Source organism: Triturus cristatus, chromosome 4_2 (genome assembly GCF_964204655.1).
Source record: "Triturus cristatus chromosome 4_2, aTriCri1.1, whole genome shotgun sequence".
In the NCBI taxonomy this organism is placed as follows: domain Eukaryota; kingdom Metazoa; phylum Chordata; class Amphibia; order Caudata; family Salamandridae; genus Triturus; species Triturus cristatus.
The window spans coordinates 414,016,359-414,040,914 of record NC_140586.1 but is presented as its reverse complement, the minus strand read 5'-3'; the positions used below and the strand labels follow the sequence as shown (position 1 = coordinate 414,040,914).

At 42.1% G+C, this 24,556-nt stretch overlaps 15 non-coding genes across 15 annotated transcripts; 10 read left to right on the top strand and 5 right to left on the bottom strand.

Annotated features, from left to right (window-relative positions):
• Positions 1-2,684: 2,684 nt before the first annotated feature.
• Positions 2,685-2,766, top strand: TRNAS-UGA (transfer RNA serine (anticodon UGA)). The gene has a single exon. It is a non-coding gene; the product is annotated as a tRNA-Ser (tRNA).
• Positions 2,767-4,815: 2,049 nt separating this feature from the next.
• Positions 4,816-4,897, top strand: TRNAS-UGA (transfer RNA serine (anticodon UGA)). Its single transcript has one exon. It is a non-coding gene; the product is annotated as a tRNA-Ser (tRNA).
• A 551-nt stretch (positions 4,898-5,448) lies between these two features.
• Positions 5,449-5,522, bottom strand: TRNAT-AGU (transfer RNA threonine (anticodon AGU)). Its single transcript has one exon. It is a non-coding gene; the product is annotated as a tRNA-Thr (tRNA).
• Positions 5,523-6,945: 1,423 nt separating this feature from the next.
• On the top strand, positions 6,946-7,027 carry TRNAS-UGA (transfer RNA serine (anticodon UGA)). The gene has a single exon. It is a non-coding gene; the product is annotated as a tRNA-Ser (tRNA).
• Positions 7,028-11,208: 4,181 nt separating this feature from the next.
• TRNAS-UGA (transfer RNA serine (anticodon UGA)) lies at positions 11,209-11,290 on the top strand. Its single transcript has one exon. It is a non-coding gene; the product is annotated as a tRNA-Ser (tRNA).
• A 551-nt stretch (positions 11,291-11,841) lies between these two features.
• TRNAT-AGU (transfer RNA threonine (anticodon AGU)) lies at positions 11,842-11,915 on the bottom strand. Its single transcript has one exon. It is a non-coding gene; the product is annotated as a tRNA-Thr (tRNA).
• Positions 11,916-13,483: 1,568 nt separating this feature from the next.
• Positions 13,484-13,565, top strand: TRNAS-UGA (transfer RNA serine (anticodon UGA)). The gene has a single exon. It is a non-coding gene; the product is annotated as a tRNA-Ser (tRNA).
• A 550-nt stretch (positions 13,566-14,115) lies between these two features.
• On the bottom strand, positions 14,116-14,189 carry TRNAT-AGU (transfer RNA threonine (anticodon AGU)). The gene has a single exon. It is a non-coding gene; the product is annotated as a tRNA-Thr (tRNA).
• Positions 14,190-15,609: 1,420 nt separating this feature from the next.
• TRNAS-AGA (transfer RNA serine (anticodon AGA)) lies at positions 15,610-15,691 on the top strand. The gene has a single exon. It is a non-coding gene; the product is annotated as a tRNA-Ser (tRNA).
• Positions 15,692-17,883: 2,192 nt separating this feature from the next.
• On the top strand, positions 17,884-17,965 carry TRNAS-UGA (transfer RNA serine (anticodon UGA)). Its single transcript has one exon. It is a non-coding gene; the product is annotated as a tRNA-Ser (tRNA).
• Positions 17,966-18,515: 550 nt separating this feature from the next.
• TRNAT-AGU (transfer RNA threonine (anticodon AGU)) lies at positions 18,516-18,589 on the bottom strand. The gene has a single exon. It is a non-coding gene; the product is annotated as a tRNA-Thr (tRNA).
• A 1,448-nt stretch (positions 18,590-20,037) lies between these two features.
• On the top strand, positions 20,038-20,119 carry TRNAS-UGA (transfer RNA serine (anticodon UGA)). Its single transcript has one exon. It is a non-coding gene; the product is annotated as a tRNA-Ser (tRNA).
• Positions 20,120-22,312: 2,193 nt separating this feature from the next.
• TRNAS-UGA (transfer RNA serine (anticodon UGA)) lies at positions 22,313-22,394 on the top strand. Its single transcript has one exon. It is a non-coding gene; the product is annotated as a tRNA-Ser (tRNA).
• Positions 22,395-22,944: 550 nt separating this feature from the next.
• TRNAT-AGU (transfer RNA threonine (anticodon AGU)) lies at positions 22,945-23,018 on the bottom strand. The gene has a single exon. It is a non-coding gene; the product is annotated as a tRNA-Thr (tRNA).
• A 1,421-nt stretch (positions 23,019-24,439) lies between these two features.
• Positions 24,440-24,521, top strand: TRNAS-UGA (transfer RNA serine (anticodon UGA)). The gene has a single exon. It is a non-coding gene; the product is annotated as a tRNA-Ser (tRNA).
• Positions 24,522-24,556: the final 35 nt, after the last annotated feature.

The following is a 24,556-nucleotide window of genomic DNA, read 5'->3' as shown; positions in this document are numbered from 1 at the left end:
CACTTCAATAATGCTGCACCAATTCGCAAACACCGGGGAGCATCACCAAAGAACACAGATAGTATTTAATGACCTGCACTGAACCTGCTTCAATAACAAGAGCTGCACGACCCTCACTCCCCAGAAAAGACGGATTGAAGGCAAGAATCATCCGCAGACCCTCCCATCTGCCACACTCATCCAGAGAGGTACTGGTCTCGGCTTGGTAGCACTCGCATGCTCAATGCTATGCAGGTTTATCTCACACCCGAGCTTAATCCATACCACACACTGTCACTCACTGGGCTCTCAATCCTTAACCCTTCACTTCCTGTACCTTTTTCTCTGTACTCCTTACCCAATCTCTCATACCTGCCCCTCCCTTCACCACTTTCATAGAACTGGACACTTGCTGCACCTTCTTCTGTGATTCTCCAGAGAACACAGTTTATAACCTTCTAAAGAAGATAATGTGCTCAATATTGTCTGTGCCTTCCCTTCATTAACTAACATCTTTTACCCATACTATAGACCACATTACAGCTTATTTATGAGTGAGTGCACATCTTGAAAGGTGTAGTCGTGGCTGAGTGGTTAAGCCGATGGGCTTAAAATCCATTGGGGTCTCCTCGCGCAGGTTTGAATCCTGCCGACTATGCTTTCTTTTTTATTATGTCATTACATTTTGACGTGTAAACTAATTATGTGGTTCGTAAACATCTGCAGATCCGCATAATTGTGTCTTTGCTACTCTTGTGCTAAGTGTGCTGCACCTGTTGTTTGAAGCTCGCATTACTGCTTCCCATGTTGTACTTTGATGGCAGTGCAGCTTAAAAACATCTTTTCACTTCACAAAATCAAACTGATACTGAAATGCGCATACTCTCATATAAGTGAATTGATTTATTTCTGCATTTGTTCATATCACTAACACCTGGCAGACATTAAAGCATGGCTGCATATTTATTGGTTAAATAAATATGGAAATATACCAGTTTCAGCTTTATTTTTCTCACAAAACCCATAATAAATATGGATGAATACAGATAAAGTTGACAACAAATTAAATATGGATAAATACAGACGGAAATGTCAAAAAAATAAACACCATAAAACCGGGAGCCCTAAATATATGAGGACCAACTGGGTTTACAAAGAATGAGTCTATTATCTAACAGTACCTCTTCTATGAGATTATGTAAAACAAAAGGTACTGCTGAGATTCAAACTCAGGATCTCCTGTCTACTAGACAGGCGCTTTAACCAACTAAGCCACAGCACCTACTCTGTTTCACAACTCACCACTGTACCTTCTGTCCTGGTGTCACTGGGATTCCCCGCATATTTTTCTGTCTTGAAAGATTTGATATTTTTCAGCTGCTACCGAAAAGAAAATGGAGAACAAAAATCTGATATTAAGATGGAAATATTACAAAGAGGGTCATGAAAAACTAATATCATTATACGTACGTATCTGTATTTATTTTCTAAAGTTTTACACTGATGGGCCAGGGGCTCAATGCATTCGTTAAACTAAACCAGATTACAATTATTTAAAGGTCACCAATATACACAAGATCATTCCTGATGCCTACATTACCCATGTGCTCTTTCCTTCACCTCTGGTGACCTCTGGACATCCCACCAAGAAGCAGAGGAACCGCAACTCACGGAGAGAAAGTGTCACCTCAGTGACGCGTCCATGTTCAAACAGCGCTTCACAAAGTGCACTTTGAGAGACCCAAGAAAACTTGGCAGAGGCGGGTATCACAGCAAGGAGGGCTGATATCCCGCAGTGCCCTTTACATGGCTATAGCAATACTCACCCTGGTCCTGGTCCAAACATCAGCCACCAGAGCTCAGTAAATTACCAGAATAAACAACAACCCTATATGGTGTTTTTATAGCCTTGTTTTTTAATGGATTTCTTTTCTACTTTATGGAAAAGGTGTTGCCCGTACGGAGATCGAACTCACAGCCTTGACGTTACTAGCACCATGCTCTAACCAACTGACCTAAACGGCCAAAGCATAATGTGATACTAAAGGAGTTCTATTCAAACTGAAGAGGCAGTGACTGTACACAGAGACATAGAATAGACAGACAGACAGGCCATTGCTGACCCATCATAGTTTCAGGCCAAGACATTGAAGCGCTCCAATAATCCTGCACTAATTCGCACACACCGGGGAGCATCACCAAAGAACACAGATAGTATTTAATGAGCTGCACTGAACGTGCTTCAATAGCAAGAGCTGCACGACCATCACTCCCCAGAAAAGATGGATTGAAGGCAAGAATCATCCGCAGACCCTCCCATCTGCCACACTCATCCAGAAAGGTACTGGTCTCGGCTTGGTAGCACTCGCATGCTCAATGCTATGCAGCTTCATCTCACACCCGAGCTTAATCCATACCACACACTGTCACTCACTGGGCTCTCAATCCTTAACCCTTCACTTCCTGTACCTTTTTCTCTGTACTCCTTACCCAATCTCTCATACCTGCCCCTCCCGTCACTTTCATAGAACTGGACCCTTGCTGCACCTTCTTCTGTGATTCTCCAGAGAACACAGTTTATAACCTTCTAAAGAAGATTATGTGCTCAATATTGTCTGCGCCATCCCTTCATTAACTAATATCTTTTACCCATACTATAGACCACATTACAGCTTATTTATGAGTGAGTGCACATCTTGAAAGGTGTAGTCGTGGCCGAGTGGTTCAGGCGATGGACTTGAAATCCATTGGGATCTCCCTGTGCAGGTTCAAATCCTGCCAACTACGCTTTCCTTTTTAATCATGTCATTAAATTTTGACGTGGAAACTAATTATGTGGTTCGTAAACATCTGCATATCCGCATAATTGTGTCTTTGCTACTCTTGTGCTAAGTGTGCTGCACCTGTTGTTTGAAGCTTGCATTACTGCTTCCCATGTTGTACTTTGATGGCAGTGCAGCTTAAAAACATCTTTTCACTTCACAAAACCAAACTGATACTGAAATGCGCATACTCTCATATAAGTGAATTGATTTGTCTTCTGCATTTGTTCATATCACTAACACCTGGCAGACATTAAAGCATGGCTGCATATCTATTGGTTAAATAAATATGGAAATATACCAGTTTCAGCTTTATTTTTCTCACAAAACCCAAAATAAATATGGATGAATACAGATAAAGTTGACAACAAATTAAATATGGATAAATACAGACGGAAATGTCAAGAAAATAAACACCATAAAACCGGGAGCCCTAAATATAATAGGACCAACTGGGTTTACAAAGAATGAGTCTATTATCTAACAGTACCTCTTCTATGAGGTTGTGTAAAATAAAAGGTACTGTTGAGATTCAAACTCAGGATCTCCTGTTTACTAGAGAGACGCTTTAACCAACTAAGACACAGCACCTACTCTGTTTCACGACTCACCACTGTACCTTTTGTCCTGGTGTCACTGTGAGGCCCTGCATATTTTTCTGTCTTGAAAGATTTGATATTTTTCAGCTGCTACCGAAAAGAAAATGGAGAAGAAAAATCTGATATTAAGATGGAAATATTACAAAGAGGGTCATGAAAAACTAATATCATTATACGTACGTATCTGTATTTATTTTCTAAAGTTTTACACTGATGGGCCAGGGGCTCAATGCATTCGTTAAACTAAACCAGATTACAATAATTTAAAGGTCACCAATATACACAAGATCATTCCTGATGCCTACATTACCCCTGTGCTCTTTCCTTCACCTCTCGTGACCTCTGGACATCCCACCAAGAAGCAGAGGAACCGCAACTCACGGAGAGAAAGTGTCACCTCACTGACGCGTCCATGTTCAAACAGCGCTTCACAAAGTGCACTTTGAGAGACCCTAGAAAACTTGGCAGAGGCGGGTATCACAGCAAGGAGGGCTGATAGCCCGCAGTGCCCTTTACATGGCTATAGCAATACTCACCCTGGTCCTGGTCCAAACATCAGCCACCAGAGCTCAGTAAATTACCAGAATAAACAACAACCGTATATGGTGTTTTTATAGCCTTGTTTTTTAATGGATTTCTTTTCTACTTTATGGAAAAGGTGTTGCCCGTACGGAGATCGAATTCACAGCCTTGGTGTTACTAGCACCATGCTCTAACCAACTGACCTAAGCGGCCAAAGCAAAATGTGATACTAAAGGAGTTCTATTGAAACTGAAGAGGCAGTGACTGTACACAGAGACATTGAATAGACAGACAGACAGGCCATTGCTGACCCATCATAGTTTCAGGCCAAGACATTGAAGCGCTCCAATAATCCTGCACCAATTCGAACACACCGGGGAGCATCACCAAAGAACACAGATAGTATTTAATGAGCTGCACTGAACGTGCTTCAATAACAAGAGCTGCACGACCATCACTCCCCAGAAAAGATGGATTGAAGGCAAGAATCATCCGCAGACCCTCCCATCTGCCACACTCATCCAGAAAGGTACTGGTCTCGGCTTGGTAGCACTCGCATGCTCAATGCTATGCAGGTTCATCTCACACCCGAGCTTAATCCATACCACACACTTTCACTCACTGGGCTCTCAATCCTTAACCCTTCACTTCCTGTACCTTTTTCTCTGTACTCCTTACCCAATCTCTCATACCTGCCCCTCCCTTCACTTTCATAGAACTGGACCCTTGCTGCACCTTCTTCTGTGATTCTCCAGAGAACACAGTTTATAACCTTCTAAAGAAGATTATGTGCTCAATATTGTCTGCGCCTTCCCTTCATTAACTAACATCTTTTACCCATACTATAGACCACATTACAGCTTATTTATGAGTGAGTGCACACCTTGAAGGGTGTAGTCGTGGCCGAGTGGTTAAGGCGATGGACTTGAAATCCATTGGGATCTCCCCGCACAGGTTCGACTCCTGCCGACTATGCTTTCCTTTTTAATCATGTCATTAAATTTTGACGTGGAAACTAATTATGTGGTTCGTAAACATCTGCATATCCGCATAATTGTGTCTTTGCTACTCTTGTGCTAAGTGTGCTGCACCTGTTGTTTGAAGCTCGCATTACTGCTTCCCATGTTGTACTTTGATGGCAGTGCAGCTTAAAAACATCTTTTCACTTCACAAAACCAAACTGATACTGAAATGCGCCTACTCTCATATAAGTGAATTGATTTATTTCTGCATTTGTTCATATCACTAACACCTGGCAGACATTAAAGCATGGCTGCATATTTATTGGTTAAATAAATATGGAAATATACCAGTTTCAGCTTTATTTTTCTCACAAAACCCATAATAAATATGGATGAATACAGATAAAGTTGACAACAAATTAAATATGGATAAATACAGACGGAAATGTCAAAAAAATAAACACCATAAAACCGGGAGCCCTAAATATATTAGGACCAACTGGGTTTACAAAGAATGAGTCTATTATCTAACAGTACCTCTTCTATGAGATTATGTAAAACAAAAGGTACTGCTGAGATTCGAACTCAGGATCTCCTGTTTACTAGACAGGCACTTTAACCAACTAAGCCACAGCACCTACTCTGTTTCACGACTCACCACTGTACCTTCTGTCCTGGTGTCACTGGGAGGCCCCGCATATTTTTCTGTCTTGAAAGATTTGATGTTTTTCAGCTGCTACCGAAAAGAAAATGGAGAAGAAAAATCTGATATTAAGATGGAAATATTACAAAGAGGGTCATGAAAAACTAATATCATTATACGTACGTATCTGTATTTATTTTCTAAAGTTTTACACTGATGGGCCAGGGGCTCAATGCATTCGTTAAACTAAACCAGATTACAATTATTTAAAGGTCACCAATATACACAAGATCATTCCTGATGCCTACATTACCCATGTGCTCTTTCCTTCACGTCTGGTGACCTCTGGACATCCCACCAAGAAGCAGAGGAACCGCAACTCACGGAGAGAAAGTGTCACCTCAGTGACGCGTCCATGTTCAAACAGCGCTTCACAAAGTGCACTTTGAGAGACCCAAGAAAACTTGGCAGAGGCGGGTATCACAGCAAGGAGGGCTGATAGCCCGCAGTGCCCTTTACATGGCTATAGCAATACTCACCCTGGTCCTGGTCCAAACATCAGCCACCAGAGCTCAGTAAATTACCAGAATAAACAACAACCCTATATGGTGTTTTTATAGCCTTGTTTTTTAATGGATTTCTTTTCTACTTTATGGAAAAGGTATTGCCCGTACGGAGATCGAACTCACAGCCTTGACGTTACTAGCACCATGCTCTAACCAACTGACCTAACCGGCCAAAGCATAATGTGATACTAAAGGAGTTCTATTCAAACTGAAGAGGCAGTGACTGTACACAGAGACATAGAATAGACAGACAGACAGGCCATTGCTGACCCATCATAGTTTCAGGCCAAGACATTGAAGCGCTCCAATAATCCTGCACTAATTCGCACACACCGGGGAGCATCACCAAAGAACACAGATAGTATTTAATGAGCTGCACTGAACGTGCTTCAATAGCAAGAGCTGCACGACCATTACTCCCCAGAAAAGATGGATTGAAGGCAAGAATCATCCGCAGACCCTCCCATCTGCCACACTCATCCAGAAAGGTACTGGTCTCGGCTTGGTAGCACTCGCATGCTCAATGCTATGCAGGTTCATCTCACACCCGAGCTTAATCCATACCACACACTTTCACTCACTGGGCTCTCAATCCTTAACCCTTCACTTCCTGTACCTTTTTCTCTGTACTCCTTACCCAATCTCTCATACCTGCCCCTCCCGTCACTTTCATAGAACTGGACCCTTGCTGCACCTTCTTCTGTGATTCTCCAGAGAACACAGTTTATAACCTTCTAAAGAAGATTATGTGCTCAATATTGTCTGCGCCTTCCCTTCATTAACTAATATCTTTTACCCATACTATAGACCACATTACAGCTTATTTATGAGTGAGTGCACATCTTGAAAGGTGTAGTCGTGGCCGAGTGGTTCAGGCGATGGACTTGAAATCCATTGGGATCTCCCTGTGCAGGTTCAAATCCTGCCGAGTACGCTTTGCTTTTTAATCATGTCATTAAATTTTGACGTGGAAACTAATTATGTGGTTCGTAAACATCTGCATATCCGCATAATTGTGTCTTTGCTACTCTTGTGCTAAGTGTGCTGCACCTGTTGTTTGAAGCTTGCATTACTGCTTCCCATGTTGTACTTTGATGGCAGTGCAGCTTAAAAACATCTTTTCACTTCACAAAACCAAACTGATACTGAAATGCGCATACTCTCATATAAGTGAATTGATTTGTCTTCTGCATTTGTTCATATCACTAACACCTGGCAGACATTAAAGCATGGCTGCATATCTATTGGTTAAATAAATATGGAAATATACCAGTTTCAGCTTTATTTTTCTCACAAAACCCAAAATAAATATGGATGAATACAGATAAAGTTGACAACAAATTAAATATGGATAAATACAGACGGAAATGTCAAGAAAATAAACACCATAAAACCGGGAGCCCTAAATATAATAGGACCAACTGGGTTTACAAAGAATGAGTCTATTATCTAACAGTACCTCTTCTATGAGGTTGTGTAAAATAAAAGGTACTGTTGAGATTCGAACTCAGGATCTCCTGTTTACTAGAGAGGCGCTTTAACCAACTAAGACACAGCACCTACTCTGTTTCACGACTCACCACTGTACCTTTTGTCCTGGTGTCACTGTGAGGCCCTGCATATTTTTCTGTCTTGAAAGATTTGATATTTTTCAGCTGCTACCGAAAAGAAAATGGAGAAGAAAAATCTGATATTAAGATGGAAATATTACAAAGAGGGTCATGAAAAACTAATATCATTATACGTACGTATCTGTATTTATTTTCTAAAGTTTTACACTGATGGACCAGGGGCTCAATGCATTCGTTAAACTAAACCAGATTACAATAATTTAAAGGTCACCAATATACACAAGATCATTCCTGATGCCTACATTACCCCTGTGCTCTTTCCTTCACCTCTCGTGACCTCTGGACATCCCACCAAGAAGCAGAGGAACCGCAACTCACGGAGAGAAAGTGTCACCTCACTGACGCGTCCATGTTCAAACAGCGCTTCACAAAGTGCACTTTGAGAGACCCAAGAAAACTTGGCAGAGGCGGGTATCACAGCAAGGAGGGCTGATAGCCCGCAGTGCCCTTTACATGGCTATAGCAATACTCACCCTGGTCCTGGTCCAAACATCAGCCACCAGAGCTCAGTAAATTACCAGAATAAACAACAACCGTATATGGTGTTTTTATAGCCTTGTTTTTTAATGGATTTCTTTTCTACTTTATGGAAAAGGTGTTGCCCGTACGGAGATCGAACTCACAGCCTTGGTGTTACTAGCACCAAGCTCTAACCAACTGACCTAACCGGCCAAAGCAAAATGTGATACTAAAGGAGTTCTATTGAAACTGAAGAGGCAGTGACTGTACACAGAGACATTGAATAGACAGACAGACAGGCCATTGCTGACCCATCATAGTTTCAGGCCAAGACATTGAAGCGCTCCAATAATCCTGCACCAATTCGCACACACCGGGGAGCATCACCAAAGAACACAGATAGTATTTAATGAGCTGCACTGAACGTGCTTCAATAACAAGAGCTGCACGACCATCACTCCCCAGAAAAGATGGATTGAAGGCAAGAATCATCCGCAGACCCTCCCATCTGCCACACTCATCCAGAAAGGTACTGGTCTCGGCTTGGTAGCACTCGCATGCTCAATGCTATGCAGGTTCATCTCACACCCGAGCTTAATCCATACCACACACTTTCACTCACTGGGCTCTCAATCCTTAACCCTTCACTTCCTGTACCTTTTTCTCTGTACTCCTTACCCAATCTCTCATACCTGCCCCTCCCTTCACTTTCATAGAACTGGACCCTTGCTGCACCTTCTTCTGTGATTCTCCAGAGAACACAATTGATAACCTTCTAAAGAAGATTATGTGCTCAATATTGTCTGCGCCTTCCCTTCATTAACTAACATCTTTTACCCATACTATAGACCACATTACAGCTTATTTATGAGTGAGTGCACAACTTGAAAGGTGTAGTCGTGGCCGAGTGGTTAAGGCGATGGACTTGAAATCCATTGGGATCTCCCCGCACAGGTTCGTCTCTTGCCGACTATGCTTTCCTTTTTAATCATGTCATAAAATTTTGACGTGGAAACTAATTATGTGGTTCGTAAACATCTGCATATCCGCATAATTGTGTCTTTGCTACTCTTGTGCTAAGTGTGCTGCACCTGTTGTTTGAAGCTTGCATTACTGCTTCCCATGTTGTACTTTGATGGCAGTGCAGCATAAAAACATCTTTTCACTTCACAAAACCAAACTGATACTGAAATGCGCATACTCTCATATAAGTGAATTGATTTATCTTCTGCATTTGTTCATATCACTAACACCTGGCAGACATTAAAGCATGGCTGCATATCTATTGGTTAAATAAATATGGAAATATACCAGTTTCAGCTTTATTTTTCTCACAAAACCCAAAATGAATATGGATGAATACAGATAAAGTTGACAACAAATTAAATATGGATAAATACAGACGGAAATGTCAAAAAAATAAACACCATAAAACTGGGAGCCCTAAATATAATAGGACCAACTGGGTTTACAAAGAATGAGTCTATTATCTAACAGTACCTCTTCTATGAGGTTGTGTAAAATAAAAGGTACTGCTGAGATTCGAACTCAGGATCTCCTATTAACTAGACAGGCGCTTTAACCAACTAAGCCACAGCACCTACTCTGTTGCACGACTCACCACTGTACCTTCTGTCCTGGTGTCACTGTGAGGCCCTGCATATTTTTCTGTCTTGAAAGATTTGATATTTTTCAGCTGCTACCGAAAAGAAAATGGAGAAGAAAAATCTGATATTAAGATGGAAATATTACAAAGAGGGTCATGAAAAAATAATATCATTATACGTGCGTATCTGTATTTATTTTCTAAAGTTTTACACTGATGGACCAGGGGTTCAATGCATTCGTTAAACTAAACCAGATTACAATGATTTAAAGGTCACCAATATATGCAAGATAATTTCCTGATGCCTACATTACCCATGTGCTCTTTCCTTCACCTCTCGTGACCTCTGGACATCCCACCAAGAAGCAGATGAACCGCAACTCACGGAGAGAAAGTGTCACCTCAGTGACGTGTCCATGTTCAAACAGCGCTTCACAAAGTGCACTTGGAGAGACCCAAGAAAACTTGGCAGAGGCGGGTATCACAGCAAGGAGGGCTGATAGCCCGCAGTGCCCTTTACATGGCTATAGCAATACTCACCCTGGTCCTGGTCCAAACATCAGCCACCAGAGCTCAGTAAATTACCAGAATAAACAACAAACCTATATGGTGTTTTTATAGCCTTGTTTTTTAATGCATGTCTTTTCTACTTTATGGAAAAGGTGTTGCCCGTACGGAGATCGAACTCACAGCCTTGGTGTTACTAGCACCATGCTCTAACCAACTGACCTAACCGGCCAAAGCATTATGTGATACTAAAGGAGTTCTATTGAAACTGAAGAGGCAGTTACTGTACACAGAGACATTGAATAGACAGACAGACAGGCCATTGCTGACCCATCATAGTTTCAGGCCAAGACATTGAAGCGCTCCAATAATCCTGCACCAATTCGCACACACCGGGGAGCCTCACCAAAGAACACAGATAGTATTTAATGAGCTGCACTGAACGTGCTTCAATAACAAGTGCTGCACGACCATCACTCCCCAGAAAAGATGGATTGAAGGCAAGAATCATCCGCAGACCCTCCCATCTGCCACACTCATCCAGAAAGGTACTGGTCTCGGCTTGGTAGCACTCGCATGCTCAATGCTATGCAGGTTCATCTCACACCCGAGCTTAATCCATACCACACACTGTCACTCACTGGGCTCTCAATCCTTAACCCTTCACTTCCTGTACCTTTTTCTCTGTACTCCTTACCCAATCTCTCATACCTGCCCCTCCCTTCACTTTCATAGAACTGGACCCTTGCTGCACCTTCTTCTGTGATTCTCCAGAGAACACAGTTTATAACCTTCTAAAGAAGATAATGTGCTCAATATTGTCTGCGCCTTCCCTTCATTAACTAACATCTTTTACCCATACTATAGACCACATTACAGCTTATTTATGAGTGAGTGCACATCTTGAAAAGTGTAGTCGTGGCCGAGTGGTTAAGGCGATGGACTTGAAATCCATTGGGGTCTCCCGGCGCAGGTTTGATTCCTGCCGACTACGCTTTCCTTTTTATCATGTCATTACATTTTGACGTGGAAACTAATTATGTGGTTCGTAAACATCTGCATATCCACATAATTGTGTCTTTGCTACTCTTGTGCTAAGTGTGCTGCACCTGTTGTTTGAAGTTTGCATTACTGCTTCCCATGTTGTACTTTGATGGCAGTGCAGCTTAAAAACATCTTTTCACTTCACAAAACCAAACTGATACGGGAATGCGCATACTCTCATATAAGTGAATTGATTTATCTTCTGCATTTGTTCATATCACTAACACCTGGCAGACATTAAAGCATGGCTGCATATTTATTGGTTAAATAAATATGGAAATATACCAGTTTCAGCTTTATTTTTCTCACAAAACCCATAATAAATTTGGATGAATACAGATAAAGTTGACAACAAATTAAATATGGATAAATACAGACGGAAATGTCAAAAAAATAAACACCATAAAACCGGGAGCCCTAAATATAATAGGACCAACTGGGTTTACAAAGAATGAGTCTATTATCTAACAGTACCTCTTCTATGAGGTTGTGTAAAACAAAAGGAACTGCTGAGATTCGAACTCAGGATCTCCTGTTTACTAAACAGGCACTTTAACCAACTAAGCCACAGCACCTACTCTGTTTCACGACTCACCAGTGTACCTTCTGTCCTGGTGTCACTGTGAGGCCCTGCATATTTTTCTGTCTTGAAAGATTTGATATTTTTCAGCTGCTACCGAAAAGAAAATGGAGAAGAAAAATCTGATATTAGGATGGAAATATTACAAAGAGGGTCATGAAAAACTAATATCATTATACGTACGTATCTGTATTTATTTTCTAAAGTTTTACACTGATGGACCAGGGGCTCAATGCATTCGTTAAACTAAACCAGATTACAATGATTTAAAGGTCACCAATTTACACAAGATCATTTCCTGATGCCTACATTACCCATGTGCTCTTTTCTTCACCTCTCGTGACCTCTGGACATCCCACCAAGAAGCAGAGGAACCGCAACTCACGGAGAGAAAGTGTCACCTCAGTGACGCGTCCATGTTCAAACAGCGCTTCACAAAGTGCACTTTGAGAGACCCAAGAAAACTTGGCGGAGGCGGGTATCACAGCAAGGAGGGCTGATAGCCCGCAGTGCCCTTTACATGACTATAGCAATACTCACCCTGGTCCTGGTCCAAACATCAGCCACCAGAGCTCAGTAAATTACCAGAATAAACAACAACCCTATATGGTGTTTTCATAGCCTTGTTTTTTAATGCATGTCTTTTCTACTTTATGGAAAAGGTGTTGCCCGTACGGAGATCGAACTCACAGCCTTGGTGTTACTATCACCATGCTCTAACCAACTGACCTAACCGGCCAAAGCATAATATGATACTAAAGGAGTTCTATTGAAACTGAAGAGGCAGTGACTGTACACAGAGACATTGAATAGACAGACAGACAGGCCATTGCTGACCCATCATAGTTTCAGGCCAAGACATTAAAGCGCTCCAATAATCCTGCACCAATTCGCAAACACCGGGGAGCATCACCAAAGAACACGGATAGTATTTAACCCCTTGAGTGCCCCGCCCTTTCCCCGCCCTGTGCCGGCCCTTTCATTAGCGGGCGGGGTTCATGACGAGATAGTCTCGTCATGAGCACAGCACAACCGCGGCCCATGACGAGACCATCTCGTCATGGGCACTCAAGAGGTTAATGAGCTGCACTGAACGTGCTTCAATAACAAGAGCTGCACGACCATCACTCCTCAGAAAAGATGGATTGAAGGCAAGAATCATCCGCAGACCCTCCCATCTGCCACACTCATCCAGAAAGGTACTGGTCTCGGCTTGGTAGCACTCGCATGCTCAATGCTATGCAGGTTCATCTCACACCCGAGCTTAATCCATACCACACACTGTCACTCACTGGGCTCTAAATCCTTAACCCTTCACTTCCTGTACCTTTTTCTCTGTACTCCTTACCCAATCTCTCATACCTGCTCCTCCCTTCACTTTCATAGAATTGGACACTTGCTGCTCCTTCTTCTGTGATTCTCCAGAGAACACAGTTTATAACCTTCTAAATAAGATAATGTGCTCAATATTGTCTGCGCCTTCCCTTCATTAACTAACATCTTTTACCCATACTATAGACCACATTACAGCTTATTTATGAGTGAGTGCACATCTTGAAAGGTGTAGTCGTGGCCGAGTGGTTAAGGCGATGGACTTGAAATCCATTGGGGTCTCCCTGCGCAGGTTCGAATCCTGCCGACTACACTTTCCTTTTTATCATGTCATTACATTTTGACGTGGAAACTAATTATGTGGTTCGTAAACATCTGCATATCCGCATAATTGTGTCTTTGCTACTCTTGTGCTAAGTGTGCTGCACCTGTTGTTTGAAGCTTGCATTACTGCTTCCCATGTTGTACTTTGATGGCAGTGCAGCTTAAAAACATCTTTTCACTTCACAAAACCAAACTGATACTGAAATGCGCATACTCTCATATAAGTGAATTGATTTATTTCTGCATTTGTTTATATCACTAACACCTGGCAGACATTAAAGCATGGCTGCATATTTATTGGTTAAATAAATATGGAAATATACCAGTTCCAGCTTTATTTTTCTCACAAAACCCATAATAAAGATGGATTTATACAGATAAAGTTGACAACAAATTAAATATGGATAAATACAGACGGACATGTCAAAAAAATAAACACCATAAAACCGGGAGCCCTAAGCATAATAGGACCAACTGGGTTTACAAAGAATGAGTCTATTATCTAACAGTACCTCTTCTATGAGGTTGTGTAAAACAAAAGGAACTGCTGAGATTCGAACTCAGGATCTCCTGTTTACTAAACAGGCACTTTAACCAACTAAGCCACAGCACCTACTCTGTTTCACGTCTCACCACTGTACCTTCGGTCCTGGTGTCACTGTGAGGCCCTGCATATTTTTCTGTCTTGAAAGATTTGATATTTTTCAGCTGCTACCGAAAAGAAAATGGAGAAGAAAAATCTGATATTAAGATGGAAATATTACAAAGAGGGTCATGAAAAACTAATATCATTATAGGTACGTATCTGTATTTATTTTCTAAAGTTTTACACTGATGGACCAGGGGCTCAATGCATTCGTTAAACTAAACCAGATTACAATAATTTAAAGGTCACCAATATACACAAGATCATTTCCTGATGCCTACATTACCCATGTGCTCTTTCCTTCACCTCTCGTGACCTCTGGACATCCCACCAAGAAGCAGAGGAACCGCAACTCACGGAGAGAAAGTGTCACCTCAGTGACGCGTCCATGTTCAAACAGCGCTTCACAAAGTGCACTTTGAGAGACCCAAGAAAACTTGGCAGAGGCGGGTATCACAGCAAGGAGGGCTGATAGCCCGCAGTGCCCTTTACATGACTATAGCAATACTCACCCTGGTCCTGGTCCAAACATCAGCCACCAGAGCTCAGTAAATTACCAGAATAAACAACAACCCTATATGGTGTTTTTATAGCCTTGTTTTTTAATGCATGTCTTTTCTACTTTATGGAAAAGGTATTGCCCGTACGGAGATCGAACTCACAGCCTTGGTGTAACTAGCACCATGCTCTAACCAACTGACCTAACCGGCCAAAGCGTAATATGATACTAAAGGAGTTCTATTGAAACTGAAGAGGCAGTGACTGTACACAGAGACATTGAATAGACAGACAGGCCATTGCTGACCCATCATAGTTTCAGGCCAAGACATTGAAGCGCTCCAATAATCCTGCACCAATTCGCAAACACCGGGGAGCATCACCAAAGAACACAGATAGTATTTAATGAGCTGCACTGAACGTGCTTCAATAACAAGAGCTGCATGACCATCACTCCCCAGAAAAGATGGATTGAAGGCAAGAATCATCCGCAGACCCTCCCATCTGCCACACTCATCCAGAAAGGTACTGGTCTCGGCTTGGTAGCACTCGCATGCTCAATGCTATGCAGGTTCATCTCACACCCGAGCTTAATCCATACCACACACTGTCACTCACTGGGCTCTAAATCCTTAACCCTTCACTTCCTGTACCTTTTTCTCTGTACTCCTTACCCAATCTCTCATACCTGCCCCTCCCTTCACTTTCATAGAACTGGACACTTGCTGCACCTTCTTCTGTGATTCTCCAGAGAACACAGTTTATAACCTTCTAAAGATGATCATGTGCTCAATATTGTCTGCGCCTTCCCTGCATTAACTAACATCTTTTACCCATACTATAGACCACATTACAGCTTATTTATGAGTGAGTGCACATCTTGAAAGATGTAGTCGCGGCCGAGTGGTTAAGGCGATGGACTAGAAATCCATTGCAGTCTCCCCGCGCAGGTTCGAATCCTGCCGACTACGCTTTCCTTTTTATCATGTCATTACATTTTGACGTGAAACTAATTATGTGGTTTGTAAACATCTGCATATCTGCATAATTGTGTCTTTGCTACTCTTGTGCTAAGTGTGCTGCACCTGTTGTTTGAAGCTTGCATTACTGCTTCCCATGTTGTACTTTGATGGCAGTGCAGCTTAAAAACATCTTTTCACTTCACAAAACCAAACTGATACGGGAATGCGCATACTCTCATATAAGTGAATTGATTTATCTTCTGCATTTGTTCATATCACTAACACCTGGCAGACATTATAGCATGGCTGCATATTTATTGGTTAAATAAATATGGAAATATACCAGTTTCAGCTTTATTTTTCTCACAAAACCCATAATAAATTTGGATGAATACAGATAAAGTTGACAACAAATTAAATATGGATAAATACAGACGGAAATGTCAAAAAAATAAACACCATAAAACCGGGAGCCCTAAATATAATAGGACCAACTGGGTTTACAAAGAATGAGTCTATTATCTAACAGTACCTCTTCTATGAGGTTGTGTAAAACAAAAGGAACTGCTGAGATTCGAACTCAGGATCTCCTGTTTACTAAACAGGAAGTTTAACCAACTAAGCCACAGCACCTACTCTGTTTCGCCACTCACCACTGTACCTTCTGTCCTGGTGTCACTGCGAGGCCCTGCATATTTTTCTGTCTTGAAAGATTTGATATTTTTCAGCTGCTACCGAAAAGAAAATGGAGAAGAAAAATCTGATATTAGGATGGAAATATTACAAAGAGGGTCATGAAAAACTAATATCATTATACGTACGTATCTGTATTTATTTTCTAAAGTATTACACTGATGGACCAGGGGCTCAATGCATTCGTTAAACTAAACCAGATTACAATGATTTAAAGGTCACCAATATACACAAGATCATTTCCTGATGCCTACATTACCCATGTGCTCTTTCCTTCACCTCTCGTGACCTCTGGACATCCCACCAAGAAGCAGAGGAACCGCAACTCACGGAGAGAAAGTGTCACCTCAGTGACGCGTCCATGTTCAAACAGCGCTTCACAAAGTGCACTTTGAGAGACCCAAGAAAACTTGGCAGAGGCGGGTATCACAGCAAGGAGGGCTGATAGCCCGCAGTACCCTTTACATGACTATAGCAATAATCACCCTGGTCCTGGTCCAAACATCAGCCACCAGAGCTCAGTAAATTACCAGAATAAACAACAACCCTATATGGTGTTTTTATAGCCTTGTTTTTTAATGCATGTCTTTTCTACTTTATGGAAAAGGTGTTGCCTGTACGGAGATCAAACTCACAGCCCTGGTGTTACTAGCACCATGCTCTAACCAACTGACCTAACCGGCCACAGCATAATATGATACTAAAGGAGTTCTATTGAAACTGAAGAGGCAGTGACTGTACACAGAGACATTGAATAGACAGACAGACAGGCCATTGCTGACCCATCATAGTTTCAGGCCAAGACATTGAAGCGCTCCAATAATCCTGCACCAATTCGCAAACACCGGGGAGCATCACCAAAGAACACAGATAGTATTTAACCCCTTGAGTGCCCCGCCCTTTCCCCGCCCTGTGCCAGCCCTTTCATTAGCGGGCGGGGTTCATGACGGGATAGTCTCGTCATGGGCACAGCGCAACCGCGGCCCATGACGAGAGGATCTCGTCATGGGCACTCAAGAGGTTAATGAGCTGCAATGAACGTGCTTCAATAACAAGAGCTGCACGACCATCACTCCCCAGAAAAGATGGATTGAAGGCAAGAATCATCCGCAGACCCTCCCATCTGCCACACTCATCCAGAAAGCTACTGGTCTCGGCTTGGTAGCACTCGCATGCTCAATGCTATGCAGGTTCATCTCACACCCGAGCTTAATCCATACCACACATTGTTACTCACTGGGCTCTCAATCCTTAACCCTTCACTTCCTGTACCTTTTTCTCTGTACTCCTTACCCAATCTCTCATACCTGCCCCTCCCTTCACTTTCATAGAACTGGACACTTGCTGCTCCTTCTTCTGTGATTCTCCAGAGAACACAGTTTATAACCTTCTAAATAAGATAATGTGCTCAATATTGTCTGCGCCTTCCCTTCATTAACTAACATCTTTTACCCATACTATAGACCACATTACAGCTTATTTATGAGTGAGTGCACATCTTGAAAGGTGTAGTCGTGGCCGAGTGGTTAAGGCGATGGACTTGAAATCCATTGGGGTCTCCCAGCGCAGGTTCGAATCCTGCCGACTACACTTTCCTTTTTATCATGTCATTACATTTTGACGTGGAAACTAATTATGTGGTTCGTAAACATCTGCATATCCGCATAATTGTGTCTTTGCTACTCTTGTGCTAAGTGTGCTGCACCTGTTGTTTGAAGCTTGCATTACTGCTTCCCATGTTGTACTTTGATGGCAGTGCAGCTTAAAAACATCTTTTCACTTCACAAAACCAAACTGATACTGAAATGCGCATACTCTCATATAAGTGAATTGATTTATTTCTGCATTTGTTTATATCACTAACACCTGGCAGACATTAAAGCATGGCTGCATATTTATTGGTTAAATAAATATGGAAATATACCAGTTCCAGCTTTATTTTTCTCACAAAACCCATAATAAAGATGGATTTATACAGATAAAGTTGACAACAAATTAAATATGGATAAATACAGACGGACATGTCAAAAAAATAAACACCATAAAACCGGGAGCCCTAAGCATAATAGGACCAACTGGGTTTACAAAGAATGAGTCTATTATCTAACAGTACCTCTTCTATGAGGTTGTGTAAAACAAAAGGAACTGCTGAGATTCGAACTCAGGATCTCCTGTTTACTAAACAGGCACTTTAACCAACTAAGCCACAGCACCTACTCTGTTTCACGTCTCACCACTGTACCTTCGGTCCTGGTGTCACTGTGAGGCCCTGCATATTTTTCTGTCTTGAAAGATTTGATATTTTTCAGCTGCTACCGAAAAGAAAATGGAGAAGAAAAATCTGATATTAAGATGGAAATATTACAAAGAGGGTCATGAAAAACTAATATCATTATAGGTACGTATCTGTATTTATTTTCTAAAGTTTTACACTGATGGACCAGGGGCTCAATGCATTCGTTAAACTAAACCAGATTACAATAATTTAAAGGTCACCAATATACACAAGATCATTTCCTGATGCCTACATTACCCATGTGCTCTTTCCTTCACCTCTCGTGACCTCTGGACATCCCACCAAGAAGCAGAGGAACCGCAACTCACGGAGAGAAAGTGTCACCTCAGTGACGCGTCCATGTTCAAACAGCGCTTCACAAAGTGCACTTTGAGAGACCCAAGAAAACTTGGCAGAGGCGGGTATCACAGCAAGGAGGGCTGATAGCGCGCAGTGCCCTTTACATGACTATAGCAATACTCACCCTGGTCCTGGTCCAAACATCAGCCACCAGAGCTCAGTAAATTACCAGAATAAACAACAACCCTATATGGTGTTTTTATAGCCTTGTTTTTTAATGCATGTCTTTTCTACTTTATGGAAAAGGTATTGCCCGTACGGAGATCGAACTCACAGCCTTGGTGTAACTAGCACCATGCTCTAACCAACTGACCTAACCGGCCAAAGCATAATATGATACTAAAGGAGTTCTATTGAAACTGAAGAGGCAGTGACTGTACACAGAGACATTGAATAGACAGACAGGCCATTGCTGACCCATCATAGTTTCAGGCCAAGACATTGAAGCGCTCCAATAATCCTGCACCAATTCGCAAACACCGGGGAGCATCACCAAAGAACACAGATAGTATTTAATGAGCTGCACTGAACGTGCTTCAATAACAAGAGCTGCATGACCATCACTCCCCAGAAAAGATGGATTGAAGGCAAGAATCATCCGCAGACCCTCCCATCTGCCACACTCATCCAGAAAGGTACTGGTCTCGGCTTGGTAGCACTCGCATGCTCAATGCTATGCAGGTTCATCTCACACCCGAGCTTAATCCATACCACACACTGTCACTCACTGGGCTCTAAATCCTTAACCCTTCACTTCCTGTACCTTTTTCTCTGTACTCCTTACCCAATCTCTCATACCTGCCCCTCCCTTCACTTTCATAGAACTGGACACTTGCTGCACCTTCTTCTGTGATTCTCCAGAGAACACAGCGCTTTACAAGACACATACATACATACATACATAACCTTCTAAAGAAGATAATGTGCTCAATATTGTCTGCGCCTTCCCTTCATTAACTAACATCTTTTACCCATACTATAGACCACATTACAGCTTATTTATGAGTGAGTGCACATCTTGAAAGGTGTAGTCGTGGCCGAGTGGTTAAGGCGATGGACTTGAAATCCATTGGGGTCTCCCCGCGCAGGTTTGATTCCTGCCGACTATGCTTTCCTTTTTATCATGTCATTACATTTTGACGTGGAAACTAATTATGTGGTTCGTAAACATCTGCATATCCACATAATTGTGTCTTTGCTACTCTTGTGCTAAGTGTGCTGCACCTGTTGTTTGAAGTTTGCATTACTGCTTCCCATGTTGTACTTTGATGGCAGTGCAGCTTAAAAACATCTTTTCACTTCACAAAACCAAACTGATACGGGAATGCGCATACTCTCATATAAGTGAATTGATTTATCTTCTGCATTTGTTCATATCACTAACACCTGGCAGACATTAAAGCATGGCTGCATATTTATTGGTTAAATAAATATGGAAATATACCAGTTTCAGCTTTATTTTTCTCACAAAACCCATAATAAATTTGGATGAATACAGATAAAGTTGACAACAAATTAAATATGGATAATTACAGACGGAAATGTCAAAAAAATAAACACCATAAAACCGGGAGCCCTAAATATAATAGGACCGACTGGGTTTACAAAGAATGAGTCTATTATCTAACAGTACCTCTTCTATGAGGTTGTGTAAAACAAAAGGAACTGCTGAGATTCAAACTCAGGATCTCCTGTTTACTAAACAGGCACTTTAACCAACTAAGCCACAGCACCTACTCTGTTTCACGACTCACCACTGTACCTTCTGTCCTGGTGTCACTGTGAGGCCCTGCATATTTTTCTGTCTTGAAAGATTTGATATTTTTCAGCTGCTACCGAAAAGAAAATGGAGAAGAAAAATCTGATATTAGGATGGAAATATTACAAAGAGGGTCATGAAAAACTAATATCATTATACGTACGTATCTGTATTTATTTTCTAAAGTATTACACTGATGGACCAGGGGCTCAATGCATTTGTTAAACTAAACCAGATTACAATGATTTAAAGGTCACCAATATACACAAGATCATTTCCTGATGCCTACATTACCCATGTGCTCTTTCCTTCACCTCTCGTGACCTCTGGACATCCCACCAAGAAGCAGAGGAACCGCAACTCACGGAGAGAAAGTGTCACCTCAGTGACGCGTCCATGTTCAAACAGCGCTTCACAAAGTGCACTTTGAGAGACCCAAGAAAACTTGGCAGAGGCGGGTATCACAGCAAGGAGGGCTGATAGCCCGCAGTACCCTTTACATGACTATAGCAATAATCACCCTGGTCCTGGTCCAAACATCAGCCACCAGAGCTCAGTAAATTACCAGAATAAACAACAACCCTATATGGTGTTTTTATAGCCTTGTTTTTTAATGCATGTCTTTTCTACTTTATGGAAAAGGTGTTGCCTGTACGGAGATCGAACTCACAGCCTTGGTGTTACTAGCACCATGCTCTAACCAACTGACCTAACCGGCCACAGCATAATATGATACTAAAGGAGTTCTATTGAAACTGAAGAGGCAGTGACTGTACACAGAGACATTGAATAGACAGACAGACAGGCCATTGCTGACCCATCATAGTTTCAGGCCAAGACATTGAAGCGCTCCAATAATCCTGCACCAATTCGCAAACACCGGGGAGCATCACCAAAGAACACAGATAGTATTTAACCCCTTGAGTGCCCCGCCCTTTCCCCGCCCTGTGCCAGCCCTTTCATTAGCGGGCGGGGTTCATGACGGGATAGTCTCGTCATGGGCACAGCGCAACCGCGGCCCATGACGAGAGGATCTCGTCATGGGCACTCAAGGGGTTAATGAGCTGCACTGAACGTGCTTCAATAACAAGAGCTGCACGACCATCACTCCCCAGAAAAGATGGATTGAAGGCAAGAATCATCCGCAGACCCTCCCATCTGCCACACTCATCCAGAAAGGTACTGGTCTCGGCTTGGTAGCACTCGCATGCTCAATGCTATGCAGGTTCATCTCACACCCGAGCTTAATCCATACCACACACTGTCACTCACTGGGATCTCAATCCTTAACCCTTCACTTCCTGTACCTTTTTCTCTGTACTCCATACCCAATCTCTCATACCTGCCCCTCCCTTCACTTTCATAGAACTGGACCCTTGCTGAACCTGCTTCTGTGATTCTCCAGAGAACACAGTTTATAACCTTCTAAAGAAGATTATGTGCTGAATATTGTCTGCGCCATCCCTTCATTAACTAACATCTTTTACCCATACTATAGACCACATTACAGCGTATTTATGAGTGAGTGCACATCTTGAAAGGTGTAGTCATCGCCGAGTGGTTAAGGCGATGGACTTGAAATCCATTGGGGTCTCCCCACGCAGGTTCGAATCCTGCCGACTACGCTTTCCTTTTGATCATGTCATTATATTTTGACGTGGAAACTAATTATGTGGTTCGTAAACATCTGCATATCCGCATAATTGTGTCTTTGCTACTCTTGTGCTAAGTGTGCTGCACCTGTTGTTTGAAGCTTGCATTACTGCTTCCCATGTTGTACTTTGATGGCAGTGCAGCTTAAAAACATCTTTTCACTTCACAAAACCAAACTGATACTGAAATGCGCATACTCTCATATAAGTGAATTGATTTATTTCTGCATTTGTTTATATCACTAACACCTGGCAGACATTAAAGCATGGCTGCATATTTATTGGTTAAATAAATATGGAAATATACCAGTTTCAGCTTTATTTTTCTCACAAAACCCATAATAAAGATGGATGAATACAGATAAAGTTGACAACAAATTAAATATGGATAAATACAGACGGACATGTCAAAAAAATAAACACCATAAAACCGGGAGCCCTAAATATAATAGGACCAACTGGGTTTACAAAGAATGAGCCTATTATCTAACAGTACCTCTTCTATGAGGTTGTGTAAAACAAAAGGTACTGCTAAGATTCGAACTCAGGATCTCCTGTTTACTAGACAGGCGCTTTGACCAACTAAGCCACAGCACCTACTCTGTTTCACGATTCACCACTGTACCTTCTGTCCTGGTGTCACTGTGAGGCCCTGCATATTTTTCTGTCTTGAAAGATTTGATATTTTTCAGCTGCTACCGAAAAGAAAATGGAGAAGAAAAATCTGATATTAAGATGGAAATATTACAAAGAGGGTCATGAAAAACTAATATCATTATACGTACGTATCTGTATTTATTTTCTAAAGTTTTACACTGATGGGCCAGGGGCTCAATGCATTCGTTAAACTAAACCAGATTACAATTATTTAAAGGTCACCAATATACACAAGATCATTCCTGATGCCTACATTACCCATGTGCTCTTTCCTTCACCTCTCGTGACCTCTGGACATCCCACCAAGAAGCAGAGGAACCGCAACTCACGGAGAGAAAGTGTCACCTCAGTGACGCGTCCATGTTCAAACAGCGCTTCACAAAGTGCACTTTGAGAGACCCAAGAAAACTTGGCAGATGCAGGTATCACAGCAAGGAGGGCTGATAGCCCGCAGTGCCCTTTACATGGCTATAGCAATACTCATCCTGGTCCTGGTCCAAACATCAGCCACCAGAGCTCAGTCAATTACCAGAATAAACAACAACCCTATATGGTGTTTTTATAGCCTTGTTTTTTAATGGATTTCTTTTCTACTTTATGGAAAAGGTGTTGCCCGTACGGAGATCGAACTCACAGCCTTGGTGTTACTAGCACCATGCTCTAACCAACTGACCTCACCGGCCAAAGCATAATGTGATACTAAAGGAGTTCTATTGAAACTGAAGAGGCAGTGACTGTACACAGGGCCTTTGAATAGACAGACAGACAGGCCATTGCTGACCCATCATAGTTTCAGGCCAAGACATTGAAGCGCTCCAATAATCCTGCACCAATTTGCACACACCGGGAGCATCACCAAAGAACACAGATAGTATTTAAGTGATTCACTGAACGTGCTTCAATAACAAGAGCTGCACGACCATCACTCCCCAGAAAAGATGGATTGAAGGCAAGAATCATCCGCAGACCCTCCCATCTGCCACACTCATCCAGAAAGGTACTGGTCTCGGCTTGGTAGCACTCGCATGCTCAATGCTATGCAGGTTCATCTCACACCCGAGCTTAATCCATACCACACATTGTCACTCACTGGGCTCTCAATCCTTAACCCTTCACTTCCTGTACCTTTTTCTCTGTACTCCTTACCCAATCTCTCATACCTGCCCCTCCCTTCACTTTTATAGAACTGGACACTTGCTGCTCCTTCTTCTGTGATTCTCCAGAGAACACAGTTTATAACCTTCTAAATAAGATAATGTGCTCAATATTGTCTGCGCCTTCCCTTCATTAACTAACATCTTTTACCCATACTATAGACCACATTACAGCTTATTTATGAGTGAGTGCACATCTTGAAAGGTGTAGTCGTGGCCGAGTGGTTAAGGCGATGGACTTGAAATCCATTGTGGTCTCCCCGCGCAGGTTCGAATCCTGCCGACTACGCTTTCCTTTTTATCATGTCATTACATTTTGACGTG